At 43.5% G+C, this 14,915-nt stretch overlaps 1 non-coding gene across 1 annotated transcript; it reads right to left on the bottom strand.

The window, feature by feature from the left end:
* Positions 1 to 1,863: 1,863 nt before the first annotated feature.
* TRNAL-UAA (transfer RNA leucine (anticodon UAA)) lies at positions 1,864 to 1,946 on the bottom strand. The gene has a single exon. It is a non-coding gene; the product is annotated as a tRNA-Leu (tRNA).
* Between the last annotated feature and the right edge of the window lie 12,969 nt (positions 1,947 to 14,915).

Raw genomic sequence — 14,915 nt, 5'->3', positions numbered from 1 at the left:
TGAAAGGTCCAAGGGTGACTGGTTCATAGCCAGTTCTAGGTGCTGGCAGGATGCTTATTTCTAACCTGTTTAGACCCTCTTTCTTTTCTTCTTCCCTTCTTGAACAATTCAATTCTAAATCCATTAGATGGGCCCAAAAAAGGTAGATGGTATACTGGGACAGGGGACCAAGAGGCAATTTTGGGAATTACAAATATGGATAGAAAAACTAGAACAAAATTTATTGTGTTGTATCAGAATTAGAGTATTGGTATGAACTCCTAAATATAAATAGATATATAGATAAATACAGGTGTGTACACACACACATATCTATTTCTGTCCACTGAGAGGCACTGGGAACAGTAACACATCAAAACCAAGAAGCACATCTGCTATTGAGATCTTGGTTTCTGATTACCATTCTCTACTAAAGGAAACAGAGCTTCTTTTCAAAATGTCTGATCCTGCATTGTCTGGATCAAGAGCAATACAAGGTAAGCATGGACCATCTTGGACTAGGAAGTAAGGACGTGCTAAAAAATGAAGGCATGTCAAAAGTCAGTTTGAATTAGACTCCCACTGGGGCCAAATCTGGCACACTTTCAGCATCAAAAGAAATAAAATAGATTGTAACCATTAATTAAGAATAGGACACCATGAATGCATACTTGCCCAACTTGTGATTCTATAATAATTGAATAAAACAGAAAGTTTAATGAGTAATGAGATATTTACATAGCTTCAATGCACTTCACATCAAAATATGTGTCAATCACAAAGGCTTAAGTATAGTCGGGGAAACTGGCAGAAAAGCCTCATCAGGTGAATTCAGGACACACCAAAATCACACCACCTGAGAGGCCACAAAGCAAACACAGCGTCCATTCTAGGATAGCCCTGGGCTTTATAAGCATAACCTGAATCGAATCACGAGAAAACATTAGACAAACAACGAGAGATATTCTGCAAAATGGCGAGCTTGTAATCTTCAAAAGTTTCAAGATCAGGAAAGTCAGGAAACAGTGAGGAATTATTTCAGATTGCAGAGGCCTAAGGCAATGTGACCAGTAAATGCAACGCATTATTCAGAACAGGAGCATTTTACTTTAAAGGACGACTGGTGATTAAATGGGGCCTGGGGATTAGATGGTAGTAAATTATCAATATTAATTTACTGATTTTAACGGTTGTACTGGAGCATCTATTTGGTATCTTACTCTCAAATGATATTGTGGTGGGGGGGAAGTAATTTTCACGGTACTTGCCAACTCCGCCCCTCTAGATTTTAGATTACTTTCACTTTTTAAAAGTATTTTTTAAAACAACAAAGACAAAAAATAAAAAACCTAGACTGTGTATTTTATTTTAAAATTCTTAGCCGATTACCGATTAGAGTCCATTTTGTAGCTGTGATGTATACTGTATCCGCCTTCATGGATTTAACGAAAGAATTCTGGGCACACAATTAATTTTGGCGAAAAATGAGGAAACGGCAGGGAGGCATTCTTGACTTTTCTGCACTTTTCTAACTACGCTGCCTGCCGTATCACAGGCGGCCTTCCTGCCCAGCTAGCGAGGGAAGTGAGCCCCGCAGCGCGGCTGCCTCCCGAGTCCCGACCCCGCCTGGACCCCCGAAGCAGTTGAGCGGCTGCGACGCCCACCCCACCCGACCCCGCCGCCCCGACCCGGGGTCAGCGCCCGCGCCCGAGCCCCGCGCCCGGCCCACTCGCTGGGTTGCCTCTGGCCTGTGGGAAGCGGAGCCGCGTGTTGTGGGACTTAACTAGGAGACAGAATTCCTGCGTCTAAGTCGTAGTGTGCTTAGTGAAAATGTATATATATTTTTTTAAAAAAAAATTTTTTTTCGTGTGAGAAAAACGTAACTACCAGGAGTGGGGTTCGAACCCACGCGGACATACGTCCATTGGATCTTAAGTCCAACGCCTTAACCACTCGGCCATCCTGGTGTCTCACTCGCTCACCCTACAAGCCGTACTACACCGTCTCCCACTTCGCCGCCGCTCCTTTTTTTTTTTTTCCCCAGCCGGAGCAGCAGTTGCCCGCCAGCCGGAGCCTGCTTTTTCTGCCGCCGCAACTCACTGTTGCTGTCGGCCGGCCGCGGCCGCCCAGGCAAATGCAGCCGAGCTCGGCGCGTTTCGGGCGGCGGCGGCGGCGGCGGCGGGCCAGGCCGCTCGCTCGGGCGGGCTTCGGGCCCAGGCACTCTGCTTTCGGTTTCGAGGTGCGCGGGCTCGGGAAACAAACACCCCAGGGAACCTCTGGATTCCGCCGACCGCGTTTGGGAGCGGCGCTGCGACGCCGCCCAGAGAGTGGCGGTTGGTTTGTTTTATACCAGGTGGGATAAACTTCAAGGAGTGAGTTGCACGGGCAACAGCAGAGTTCTGGGAGCCCACCTGCCCCGCCCTGTCCCTGTGGGTCGCTTTTCTCCTCGACAGGTCACTCGGGCAGGGAATGTTGTAGCAACGTGGGTAGACACAGAGCCGCCAAGTGCAGGGAGCGCAGCACGATTCGCCCGCGCGGCTGGCTGCGGACACGGCCTCCGTGCAGTGCGGGGACCTCCTCTCTCTTCCTGACCCGCCCGTGCACCTAGATGTTTACGTTTTTAACTGTTCTGCAATGCTTTCCTTCCTTCCTGTGCACCAGAGATTGCAGATGGTCCTTTCACTTCGCTTCCTTTTCCAGGGCTTTCGCTCCATTCTCCACCACCCAGGACCTGGAATCCAGTACAGAGCCGAGGCTTCTGCGTTCTGGAGCGTCAGGGAGCCACCATCTGGCAGCCAGGCCCTTGTCCAGATTGTGCAGGCTGGCTGTCTTTGACCGAGAGACTGCACACACATTCACATCACCAACTGGCTCCTCACCCACTGGGTCACACGGAGAAGCCCATTGCCTTGCCACCTCCTGGATGCCAGTGATCCCCGGGAACATTGCCATGACCCTGGGAGGCCTTGGCCCAGCCCGTTGCCCTGGTTCTCTGAGTACCAGTCAATAATACGGACCACCCCTGAGAGAGCTCCCCGGGAAAGGAATGGATGGAATTGCCGCCTACCCACTTGGCCACGGAACATCGTGGGGGATCAGTGGCCTGCATGTACATTCTAGCCTAAACACTGTCCCACCCGCTGGCCGTCAGGCCTGGCCCTCCCAGGGGCTGCAGAGGAGAACAGAGCCAGAACATCCCTCAGGCCGGCCCTGCCCTGCTGAAAGGAGATGGACTTGGACTCTTGCCAGGGTCTCCAGGCACCTATGTGGTGCCGACACACCACCCACGGCTCACCACCTCCATCTTGGAGGCCGAGTGCTGGCTTGTACCTTAGGAAGCCGGCCTCAAAATGGAGGAGATTCCTCAAATGTCAGAAGGTGTTCAAAACTGCTGGCAACTGCAGGACATGACAGATACCCACCTGAAAGCTAGAACAAAATATGAAAAGCACCATGCAATGACATTTGTTATAACTGACACTACTAGAGCGCAAAAGACAGTATTAAAATGGATTTTTTTAAGGTTGAAATGACCTCATGTTCAGGAAATTGCATTTGACATAATTCTCGTGGGGGAATGTTATTTAAACTACTTTTCACTGTGTATGTGTTTATTTAAGACGTGACATTCTTTATGCACTCTATAGTGGTTTAAAAAATATGTTCATAACTGCTTTGATACTCCTCCCTTTAAGACTGTGCTCAATGGCTTCAGTCACGTTTGACTCTTTGCCACCCCATGGATCATAGCCCACCAGCCTCCTCTGTCCATGGGATTCTCCAGGCAAGAGTTCTGGAGTGGGTTGCCATGCTTTCCTCCAGGGGATCTTCACCTGCACTGGCAGGTGGGTTCTTTACCATTAGGACTCTCTGGGAAGTCCCCCTCCCTTTAAGATATGGAGGCTAATTACCTTCTCCTTCAGTGTAAGCTGGATCCTGTTTCTTTAGTTTTTAAAGTCTTATTTATTTATTTATTTGGCTCCTTGGGATCCTAGCTGTGGTGTGTGGGATCCAATTCCCTGACCAGGGATCAAACCCTGGGTCCCCAGCATTGGGAGTGTGGATGGAGCTTGTTTCTAACGAGAAGAATAAAACAGAAGAGACAATATGCAGCCTGGGAGACTAGGTCATCAAAGGCACTGCTGTATCAGCTTGGTTTCTCTCTGTTGGATGATTCCCTCTGGAGGAAACCAGCTGCCACCTCCTGAGAAGCTTTTTGGAGGCCCATGCGGTAAAGCGCAGCCCGCAAGGAACTGAGGCCTCAGTCCAGTCAAGCCTTTGAATGACTGTAGCCTTGGCCAGTATCTCGACTACAACCTCTTGAGAGATCCTGAATCAGAACCACCCAGAGAAACCCTGATTTCCTGACCCTCAGAAACAATGTAAGATAATAAATATTTCTGTGATTATTTTTATGCAGCTATAGATAACTGATAGACATACTTAGTGAAAGTGAAGTCACTCAGTCGTGTCTGACTCTGCGACCCCATGGATTGTAGCCTACCAGGCTTCTTCATCCATGGGATTTTCCTGGCAAGGGTACTGCAATGGGTTGCCATCTCTAGCTTTGACAGTGTATTCACAGGCATATATTTTGTTTCTATACATAATCTTAAAAAAAAATTTTTATTGGAGTATAGTTGCTGTACAATGTTGTGTTAGTTTCTACTGTATGCCGAAGTGAATCAGCTACATGTACACATATATCCCCTCTTTGTTGTGTTTCCTTCCCATTGAGGTCACCACAGAGCATTGAGTAGAGGTCCCTGTGCTATGCAGTAGATTTTCATTAGTTATCTATTCTATACATGGTATCGATAGTGTGTATATGTTAACACCAACCTCCCATTCATCCCACACCCCGTTTCCCCCCTTGGTATCTGTATGTTTGTTCTCTACGTCTGTCCATACATACATCTTAAAAGAATAGTCCAGCTGACTCTTTTGCTAAAATTGAACTTTCCCCTCTTCCATTTCTTTTCAAACTCTTATATGGAGTTGCCCACACTTCCCAAGTCCTCTCATTTACTTTCACTTTTCTCCAAAATCCTCTACTGTGGGGCTTCTACCCTTGCTTTTCTCTCTATCTTTTCAGAATGAAAACATCTTTACGAAAACAGATTCAAATTGAAAAAGTTGTATGAAGCTCAAACAATATAGAAATGAATAAAGTAGAGTGCATAACTCTTTTCCATAAGCCCTGTCATTCCAGTCATACTGAATCGGGACCCTTGTCCCTTAGAAATGCTGAGCCATTTTCTGTCTCTCTCCTCCTGCTTCTTTCTGCCCAACTCTCCTCCAAGGCTCAGCATATACCCTACCTCCCCACTACACATTGAATTGTAAAGTGAAATGAGTAAGTGTCAGTTACATTTACCTGCAAATATGAGTGTACAAAACTTAGGAAGTTCCAAATTAGACTTTAGAAGCATCCATATCACTCTGCTTGATCTTGTTTATTATAATAATTAAGGTCTGTGGTAACATTAGTGTGTGTGATTACCATGTGTGATAACATATTATTGTTAGTAACATAATTTCCTGAGGTATAGAGTTTGTCTCAAAACTCTTAAAATTTAGAATACACATTTCCTATATATTAAGCAGCATATACCCTTTTTGTCTAAGGGTTGTTGTTATGACAGCAGTGATTTTTCTACAGATGAAACACAAGGAAGCAGGATGTCATAACATAAAGACATTATTTAGTCTGTGGAGTCAATAGATCTAGTTCAAATTCTGATTTTTCCCAAGCTGTGTAGACAATATACTTAACGTCTTCAAGTCTCAATTTCCTCATCTGTAAAGTGGGACTGATAATACCTGTCTCGAGAAATGTGAGAATTGAGTGAAAAACCACATGGAGAGCATCTAGCAGGCTGCTTGGCTGGAAGGGGACTCCTGGGTAGTCACTGTTTGTTGCTTTTCAAACGGTCATTCCCAGTTTGATTTCAAGGAAGGAAGATTCCCCCCACCCCCAATGAGGTAAATTATTGTTGGCCTCTTGCCAGTAATTGGCCTGGGGCAGGGAATCAGGGGGAGAGTGGACCAGGGATCCAGTTCTGGCTAGTAGGAGATAAGGAAAGTTGGCTAGAGCTTCTGAGAAAGGTATTCTTTCAGAATTTTTTTTTTTAAGGAGTCTTGGGAAGTGAAAGCTTGTGCTATTGTGCTATGCCTTCCCCTATTCTTCCTGCCTGCAATGACACGGTGTGAGATGACATTCTTGGAACTGTGTTAACATCCTGTGGCCACAAGATGACGAGCCTGTGGCTGAGGAGCTAACACCCAATGATGTCAGAAAGGTGTTTGAAAGAAACTTTGCCCTTAAAGACCTTTGAGAGCCACTGCTAGCCAGAAACTACGTACCTCCAATCTGTCTGCGATATGGGATAATTAGCATGTCTGAAATACATGCCAGTGAGTCTCAGAACACCAGGATCATTGGGGAACTTGTTGGAAACACTGATTCTCAGGCCCCAGCCCAACTTCCTGAATCTGTGTCTCAGAACTGGGGCATGCTCAGGGTTTTTTAAAATTTATTTATTTAATTTTTAAAATTTAATTAAAAAAATTTTTTTTAATTTTTATTTTTACTTTATTTTACTTTACAATACTGTATTGGTTTTGCCATACATTGACATGAATCCACCACGGGTGTACATGCATTCCCAAACATGAACCCCCCTCCCACCTCCCTCCCCATAACATCTCTCTGGGTCATCACCGTGCACCAGCCCCAAGCATGCTGTATCCTGCATCGGACATAGACTGGCGATTCGATTCTTACACGATAGTATACCTGTTACAATGCCTTAATTTAATTTAAAATGTTTTTAAAAATTTTAAGTTTATTTCATTTTTAAAAATTTATTTATTTTTAATTGGAGGATAATTGCTTCATAATGTTGTGTTGGTTTCTGCTATACATCAACCTGAATCAGACATAGGTATAGACATGTTCCCTCCCTCATGAATCCCCTCCCACCTTCCACCCCATCCCACCCCTCTAGGTTGTCACGAGCCCAGGTTTGAGCTCCCTGTGTCTCACAGCAAATTCCTACTGGCTATCTATTTTACATATGGTAATGTATGAGTTTGCATGCTACTCTCTCAGTTCTCCCCACCTCCCCTATCCCCCACTGTGTCCATAAGTTTGTTCTCTATGTCTCCACTGCTGCCCTGTAGATAGGTTCATCAGTACCATCTTCCTAGATTCCACATATATGCATTCATATAGTAGCACTGTTTTCACCATAGAGTTTCTGCCAAAACGTTCCTAAGGGCTCAGACAGTACATGTAGAGTACATGAAGTATTCCTCCAAGGTCAAGAATCCATCCTTGACTGATTCCCCATTACTGGCATGATGTCTTATCATTTATCTTTTTTCCCCTAAGTGAGGCTGTCTCCTGTGAATGCACTTGCTATCTTTCTGTTATTTAAATAAATATATAAATTACTGTGTAGGGCCCCGAAGCTGCCTTCTCTCTAGCTGTGTCTTGCCTTTGATAGAATCTTCACTTTCACCTTCCCCAAAATCTCTCATTTCCTGACTTCATTCTAATACCCTTTTATTTCAACATCAGTTAAACACTTCAACTTCCAGCTTCCTTTAAACCCCTTCATAATCTCTATAATGAAGAAATATGACCATATCATAGATTTTTAGAATATTATCATGACAGGCTGGCACCTGGGATCTGGGACCCTTTGCTGCAGTGCTTGTGCCTGGACAGACATCTCCTCGAGTAACAGGATACAAAGAAACTGTAAAGGACTAAAAATAACTGTGTATACAGACAGTTGGTTTGATAAGATCAAAAACCCAACTGCCACTTCTGAGGTGTCAGGAGCTAAAGCAGGTTACTTCCCATGATCCCTGCACACAGCACCACAAGGGGGTGGGGAGACCACCTAAGCCACCCCTCTCCCAACGCCTAAATCTGGCCCTACCCTCACCCCATTTAAGGGACAATCTCACGCTGCCAAGGGAGCAAGCAACGAAATCTATTATTTGCTTTCACTCCCTTGAGCTGCAGCCCAATTCCCAATAAAACTTTGCATGAATTTCTTGTCTGGCCTGTTACCAATTTCTATTGATCAAAGAGACCAAGAACCAGACTGAATAACATTATCACTAAACAGCATTAACCCCAGGACATATTTTTTCATCTGAGAAAGAGAAGCATTCTGTTTGCTTACAGTGGGGATTACCAAATACTTCCCAGGCACTTTCAGCTACCTCGGTGTGCTTTTCTTCTGGGTTCCAAAGAACAGTGTTGGTGACTGAGCAAGTGTGAGGCCAACCTGCTCTGACTCTGCTGAAATTGTGATGAGGTTCTTTCAGAAAGCTAAGGGCTAGAGGTATCACCAAGGGATGCAAGGTTGCTGGGACATGAGACAAGGGACGGACAGGGGAGGGAGGTTTGTGTTGCCTGGTGCCCTCTGCCTCCCAGCAATTCAAGACTCAACTACAGAGAAGCCCACTGGGAATTTTGCAAAGGACTTTTAGCCTGCTTTCAACAGGGCTGTTTACTCCCTTCTCTCCTTCCTTCCCCCTCGTCTTTTGTTTTCCAGTTTTATCAAAGACAAATTTTGTTTTTTGGAGCAGTGTCTTCAGATCACTTTACTGTGAAAAACACTTTACACTATTTACTTATTTATTTGACTGTGCTGAGTCTTAGTTGTGGCACACAGGATCTTTGGTTGTAGCATGCTGGAGCTAGTTCTTTGACCAGGGGTCGAACCTGAATCCCCTGTATTGGGAGCTCAGAGTCTTAACCACCAGACCACCAGGGATGTGTCCCATTTATATTTTAGTTCTTTATTATTTAAGTGTTATGCCTCTGTCTTATTTTCCCTACTTTTACCTTTATTTGCATTTCCTTTAAAAGTATTATTACTTTTATATCTGATTGAAGTTATATTTAGTCTTAGTTTAGATTTTTTTCTTAATCTATATTTATGCTTTTATTTTATTTTATTTAGCTTTTAATTTTTATTTTATAGTTAAATCTAGTTATTTTATCTTGCTATAGTTCACTTTTCATGATATTCCTATTTTAACCTGTATTTGGATTTTAACATTTTCGGTTCAGTTCAGTTCAGTTGCTCAGTCGTGTCCCACTCTTTGTGACCCCATGAATCGCAGCATGCCAGGCCTTGCTGTCCATTACCAACTCCCAGAGTTCACCCAAACCCATGTCCATCGAGTCGGTGATGCCATCCAGCCATCTCATCCTCTGTTGTCCCCTTCTCCTCCTGCCTCCAATCCCTCCCAGCATCAGAGTCTTTTCCAATGAGTCAACTATTTGCATGAGGTGGCCAAAGTACTGGAGTTTCAGCTTTAGCATCAGTCATTCCAATGAACACCCAGGACTGATCTCCTTCAGAATGGACTGGTTGGATCTCCTTGCAGTCTAAGGGACTTTCAAGAGTCTTCTCCAACACCACAGTTCAAAAGCATCAATTCTTTCGCACTCAGCTTTCTTCACAGTCCAACTCCCACATCCATACATGACTACTGGAAAAACCATAGCCTTGACTAGACGGACCTTTGTTGGCAAAGTAATGTCTCTGCTTATTAATATGCTAACTAGGTTGGTCATAACTTTGCTTCCAAGGATTAAGCGTCTTTGAATTTCATGACTGCAATCACCATCTGCAGTTATTTTGGAGCCCCCCAAAATAAAGTCTGACACTGTTTCCACTATTTCCCCATCTATTTCCCGTGAAGTGATGAAACCAGATGCCATGACCTTAGTTTTCTGAATGTTGAACTTAACATTTTAGTTTTTCTTAATTTTCTCTCTTCTTTGCATTATTATACTTGATTTTTTTAGGGGTTTTTATTTTACTTTCTGTTTTTAGCAAGTAGGAAACACAGCCTCAGGAAGTGGCAGTGAGAAAGGCCATATCCTCTGTCCCCATGGTCTTACAACAAGGAGAGAGAAATTCTAACAAAGAGTAGAGTCTTCCTGCAGCTACTCACAATGGGGACTCAGATTATATTGGCTAGATATTAAAGGGCACAGTGAACTAAGAAAATGTCATACAAAGGGACACCCAAATTATATATCAGATATATGTTGGGTGACCATACAACTTATCATACACACTCAGACACTTGTGAAAGTGAAAGCTATTAAAAGTTATGCTGGGATGACAGATCTGCAAGAAGCTGGTGCTAGGCAACTTATGTATTTGAAAGAAATAGGTATGCAAGTTTAGACCAGAATTAAGTAATATCAGCTCTGCATTTAATAGACAGTTATTGAATGAACAACCACATTGATGGTTATATAAACTTAAAGTGTTAGTCAATCAGTCTTGTGTAACTCTTTGTGACCCCAGAGAGTGTAACCCACCAGACTCCTTTGTCCATGGAATTCTCCAGACAAGAATACTGGAGTGGGTTGCTATCCCCTTCTCCAGGGAATTCCTCAACCCAGGGGTGGAACCTGGGGTCTCCTGCATTACAGGCAGATTCTTTACTTTCTAAGCAGCCAGGGAAGCCTCTATATAAACTTAAATGTAAATAAAAATGCAATTCCTGAAATGTGAAACTTTCTTGTTGGGTCACTTAGAAAAATCCAGACAGAAAATTGTAGCTGCTTTTACAGTTCAAGTATCTCGTGTGCATTTTGGATTAAATTAGCCACGTGTGTGTATGGTTAGTCGCTCAGTCGTGTCCAACTCTTTGCAACTCTATGGAATGCAGCCCGCCAGGCTCCTCTGGCCATGGGGATTCTCCAGGCAAGAATACTGGAGTGGTTTGCCATGCCCTCTTCCAGGAGATCTTCCCAACCCAGGGATCAAACATTGGGATCAAATGTCTCCCACATTGTAGGCAGATTCTTTACGGACTGAGGCACCAGGGAAGCCCACATTAACCACATAATAACCCACAAATATTCATATTTTTTCAAAAAGTATAAACAGCAATTCTTTAATTTCTTTTTTGGTTGTGGACAGAGGGGACAGAATTGAATGAAAGCAATTCTGATGTTTTGCCTCTAGATATTTGGGAGGGTGATGATTCCATTAACTGAAGGAGGTCCATCGGAGGAGGAAGAAAGAGCTGAATTTGAGGAATCTGTGGGACATTCAGGAAGGGAATTCAAGTAGACAGTAGGATATAAAAGTCTGCAGTTCAGGCGACAAGTCCAGGCTTAAGATACAGATTATTGAGTGAACGGCTCAGGCAAACGTCTGAGTGTCCCAGGGTGCAGGCAGAACCACAGGCTGGCGGGAGGGAGATGCCATGGTGTCATGTCTAGTGATCCTAGGATATCCTTGGGCAGGACCCAGTGCAGTCATTATGAGCTCACCCTTGCTACTCAAAAGCAGTATTTTCCAAAGGTGAGCATAAGAGCGGTCTTGCAACTAGAAGAAAAAGAGTCTAATTTGGGGGCCACCTGCTCAGGGAGGTGCCCCACTCATGCTGATGGCACGAGGACACCTTGAGTGCACTTAAAACTGTATGTTTCCTCCTTGTCAGGCAAACTCGAGACAGATGCTGGGGTCATCAGTGGGCAGTCTTCTCCCCACAAAAGTTTGAGAATTATCACCATAAGGCAGTGAAGCCATGGGATGAATGAGGTCATCTACAAAGAAGGTACAGAGAGGAGAGAGTCAAGGGTACACTCCCTTGGCCATTTCCCATGACAGTGTGTAGGCACACTCATTTGACCCACTACTCTGAAAAATAAAAGTGGTACCTCTGTGTTTTTATGCTGCCAAGCACTGAGGAGCAGTCACTCCCCTCCCCCTTTATTCGTAGTTGCCTTACTCATTTGATAATTTAGTTGTGCAGTGTAGCTATGGAGAAGGCAAACACTGTCAACTAAGCCCACAAGAGCATGTGGACATTGGCAGATCACAGCCTCTTTTTCCAGTCAAATAAATCAGAGGAAATGGTAATAGATATCTGAATGAGTGAATATTTCCTTTTGTTTTGTTTTATTTTAGCAATATTTTTAAAGAAGGTAATTCAGTTGTTCAGTTGCTACATGATGTACCTTTAATCCCAGGAGTTACTGTTTAAGGTGTAAACTGTAGTATCTATTTTGTTTTTAAGTGTTGCAAAAATTTTGAAAAGGGAAATATATATATATGTATATATTATACATTTTATTACATATATACATACATATAAATTTTCTTCTCAATAAAGCAGACCAGGTGAAGAAACAATAGACTAAATGGAATTAATAGCATCAGCCTCTCCCAGTTTTATTTATTGTTAAAGAAAAATGTAATAGGATGAAGAAAGTAGTGGCAATTATATTTTATCAAACTTTGAGGCACTGTTTTTTCATTTTTGTTTTATAAAAAATGTGAAAGGAAAAGAAATTAATATGCAAGTGAGTATAAAGACTCTGAGTTATCAGAAATTTATACAAGCCTTTAGGTGTTAAGAAAAATTTCCAAAATTTTCAACCCACTTACTACACTGAATTTAGGTTAGGTCCAAACAAAATTATATTCTAGAATGTTATAGTACATAATTTAACCAAATTATACTCACAAGGCATACACAGAAGAGAAACAAAGAAGACAACCTACCAACTTCTAGTTGAAACCATTGTCACTGTTGACACGTCAGCCAAGTAAGTCGTTTGCTCACAATTTCTATTTCTTAGCACACAGATGAAAATCAATCAGGTTAATTCACTGAAAAGTCTACGTTTGTATTTTCATCTTCCCCTTTCAACTTCTTTCCACTTCAAATCCCCTGATCCGCCTCCCTATAGGGTGTCCAGGGTTATCTTGCTTTCTGACTTTAAGAACAGGTCATCCTTCCTTCTTCCTATTTTAAATATCAAATTCATTCACACCATTCACACCATTCCTTCCAAACATATTGATTTTAAGCCTCTTGTCTCTTATCAAGAAGGAAAGGATTTCTCGTCACCGTTTTTATATTCCCCGGTGTGCTCTGCCAGTCATATTTAATATAATACTGAAATTCTTATCAGTGAAAAGGGACGCAACTTTTGCTAATAAAGTTGTGGTTGCTTTTTGGAAATGAACACTTGTTGCAAAGTTATTCAGGTATTGATAAGACCCAAGGCAGTGTGCCAAACCCAAGAAGCTCCCCTACTGAGGAGTCCCAGCATTGAGAGAACAGGCACTTTGTTTCAGTTCGGAGACGGTGTTACTTTCTCCTACGCTGGTGCCTGTTTTAACATCTTGCCACCCAGTAACATTTCTTGTTTGACAGGTTTCCTCCATAAACCGGCTTCCCAAGTGCGATGAAAATCGCGAAAGAGAGGCTCTGTAACCTCATCTGTTCCCTTTTAAGGGTGCTTTTAGACAGGGTAAACCACAGGGCAGGGCAAAAGAATGAACTAGTTAAACATGCCTCACTGCAAGAGAAATTCCTGTTTTGTCACGTGCAGGCTTTTTATCTAGGGGTGACATTCCTCCTATATCCTCTCTACCCGCTGGAGATTCTTTCCTTGATTTGGTCCCAAACCGTCTTCTGAAAGTGTTGGAGCACCAGCTGCTGGCAGCTGGGAGAACATTAACAGAAGTTCTGCCAGGATGGTTTCCAAAGGCAGAGAGTGAGGCCTCATAGCCCAGAAAAGCTCACAGCTCAAAGGATGGGCAGTTTGGGGTCCTCCGGTCTCTCCTTGATCTTCAACTCCTGCAGGAGAAGGAATGGCCTTGCCAGTTATTTCTCTGCTCAATTCGCCTGCAGTTGAACATTTTTGTACTGGACAAGTATTATGGATCCCTAAGGAATCTGTACTGGGATGTGGATGTAGCCTGACATACTTAGGAAAATGGACTGACACATCTCAGGGCAGCCTCATAAAAAGACCTCAGTGACTGCGGACAGTCTAGGACTGATGCCCAAAGCCACTGCCCTGAAACACAGCCTTTTATGACCAGATTTTTACACTAGTATCTTGTGTAAATGACCCCACTAGATGCCATATGAGAGAGGAATGTGGATAGCTGAAACCTGAGCCAACATATTTTGTCTACTATTTAAAAATATTTTTTATGTATTTTATTTACTTTTGGCTGTGCTGGGTCTTTGTTGCTGTGCAGGCTTTTCTCTAGTTGCAGCGAGCAGGAGCTACTTTCTAATTGTGGTGCGTGGGCTTCTCAGTAAGTGGCTCCTCTTTGGGGGGAGCTTGGGCCCCAGCGTGCAGGCTTCAGCAGTTGTAGCCCCTGGGCTCAGTAGTTGTGGCGAGTGAACTTAGTGGCTCCGCAGCATGTGGAATCTTCCTGGACAGGGAGTGAATCTATGTCCCTGCATTGGCAGGTGGATTTTTAATCCCTGGACTACCAGGGAAACCCTTGTGCACAATTTTGAAAATAATCTTTGTTTGGCTGAAAGAATAAAAAAGAAAAAAAAAATCCCTTCTTAGAACTGAAATTTAAAACAGTTTTATAGCTTTCTTTGCAGCCCACCTTATTAAAGGTACAGAGCCTTCCTGGTCCCAATTTGACCCCAATTCTGCTGACTTCAGTCCCTGAGACAGACTTTCATTCTCTCTCCATGAAGTCTTTTGGACTGACTGACCATTCTCTTGGATGATCTGCTTCTCCCCAAGTAGCTTTTTCTCCAGTCTTGTCTGTCTTCCTCTCACCAAGACCTACCCCTGCTCCCAGGACACTGCCCCTACTCTGGGCCCAGCACCCAGCACAGGACTGCTTCTTAGTTTCCACTTTAAAAAAATGAGAAGGTAATATTACTTCACAGAATTGTCATGAAAATAATGAAATCAAAGCATTTTATAGGGGAAGTTTCCTGGTGGCCTAGTGGTTAGGATTCTGGGCTTTCACTGCTTGGGCCTGTGTTTGATCCCTGATTGGGGAATTGATAACCACCCCCAGGTGCACAGCCAAAAAAAGTGTTATGCCAACAGATACTGTTATAGGCTTTCCTGATGGCTCAGATGGTAAAGAATCCACCTGCAA

The sequence above is a fragment of the Capricornis sumatraensis genome, chromosome 13, assembly GCF_032405125.1.
Source record: "Capricornis sumatraensis isolate serow.1 chromosome 13, serow.2, whole genome shotgun sequence".
In the NCBI taxonomy this organism is placed as follows: Eukaryota; Metazoa; Chordata; class Mammalia; order Artiodactyla; family Bovidae; genus Capricornis; species Capricornis sumatraensis.
This window is presented reverse-complemented; position numbering and strand designations above follow the sequence as displayed.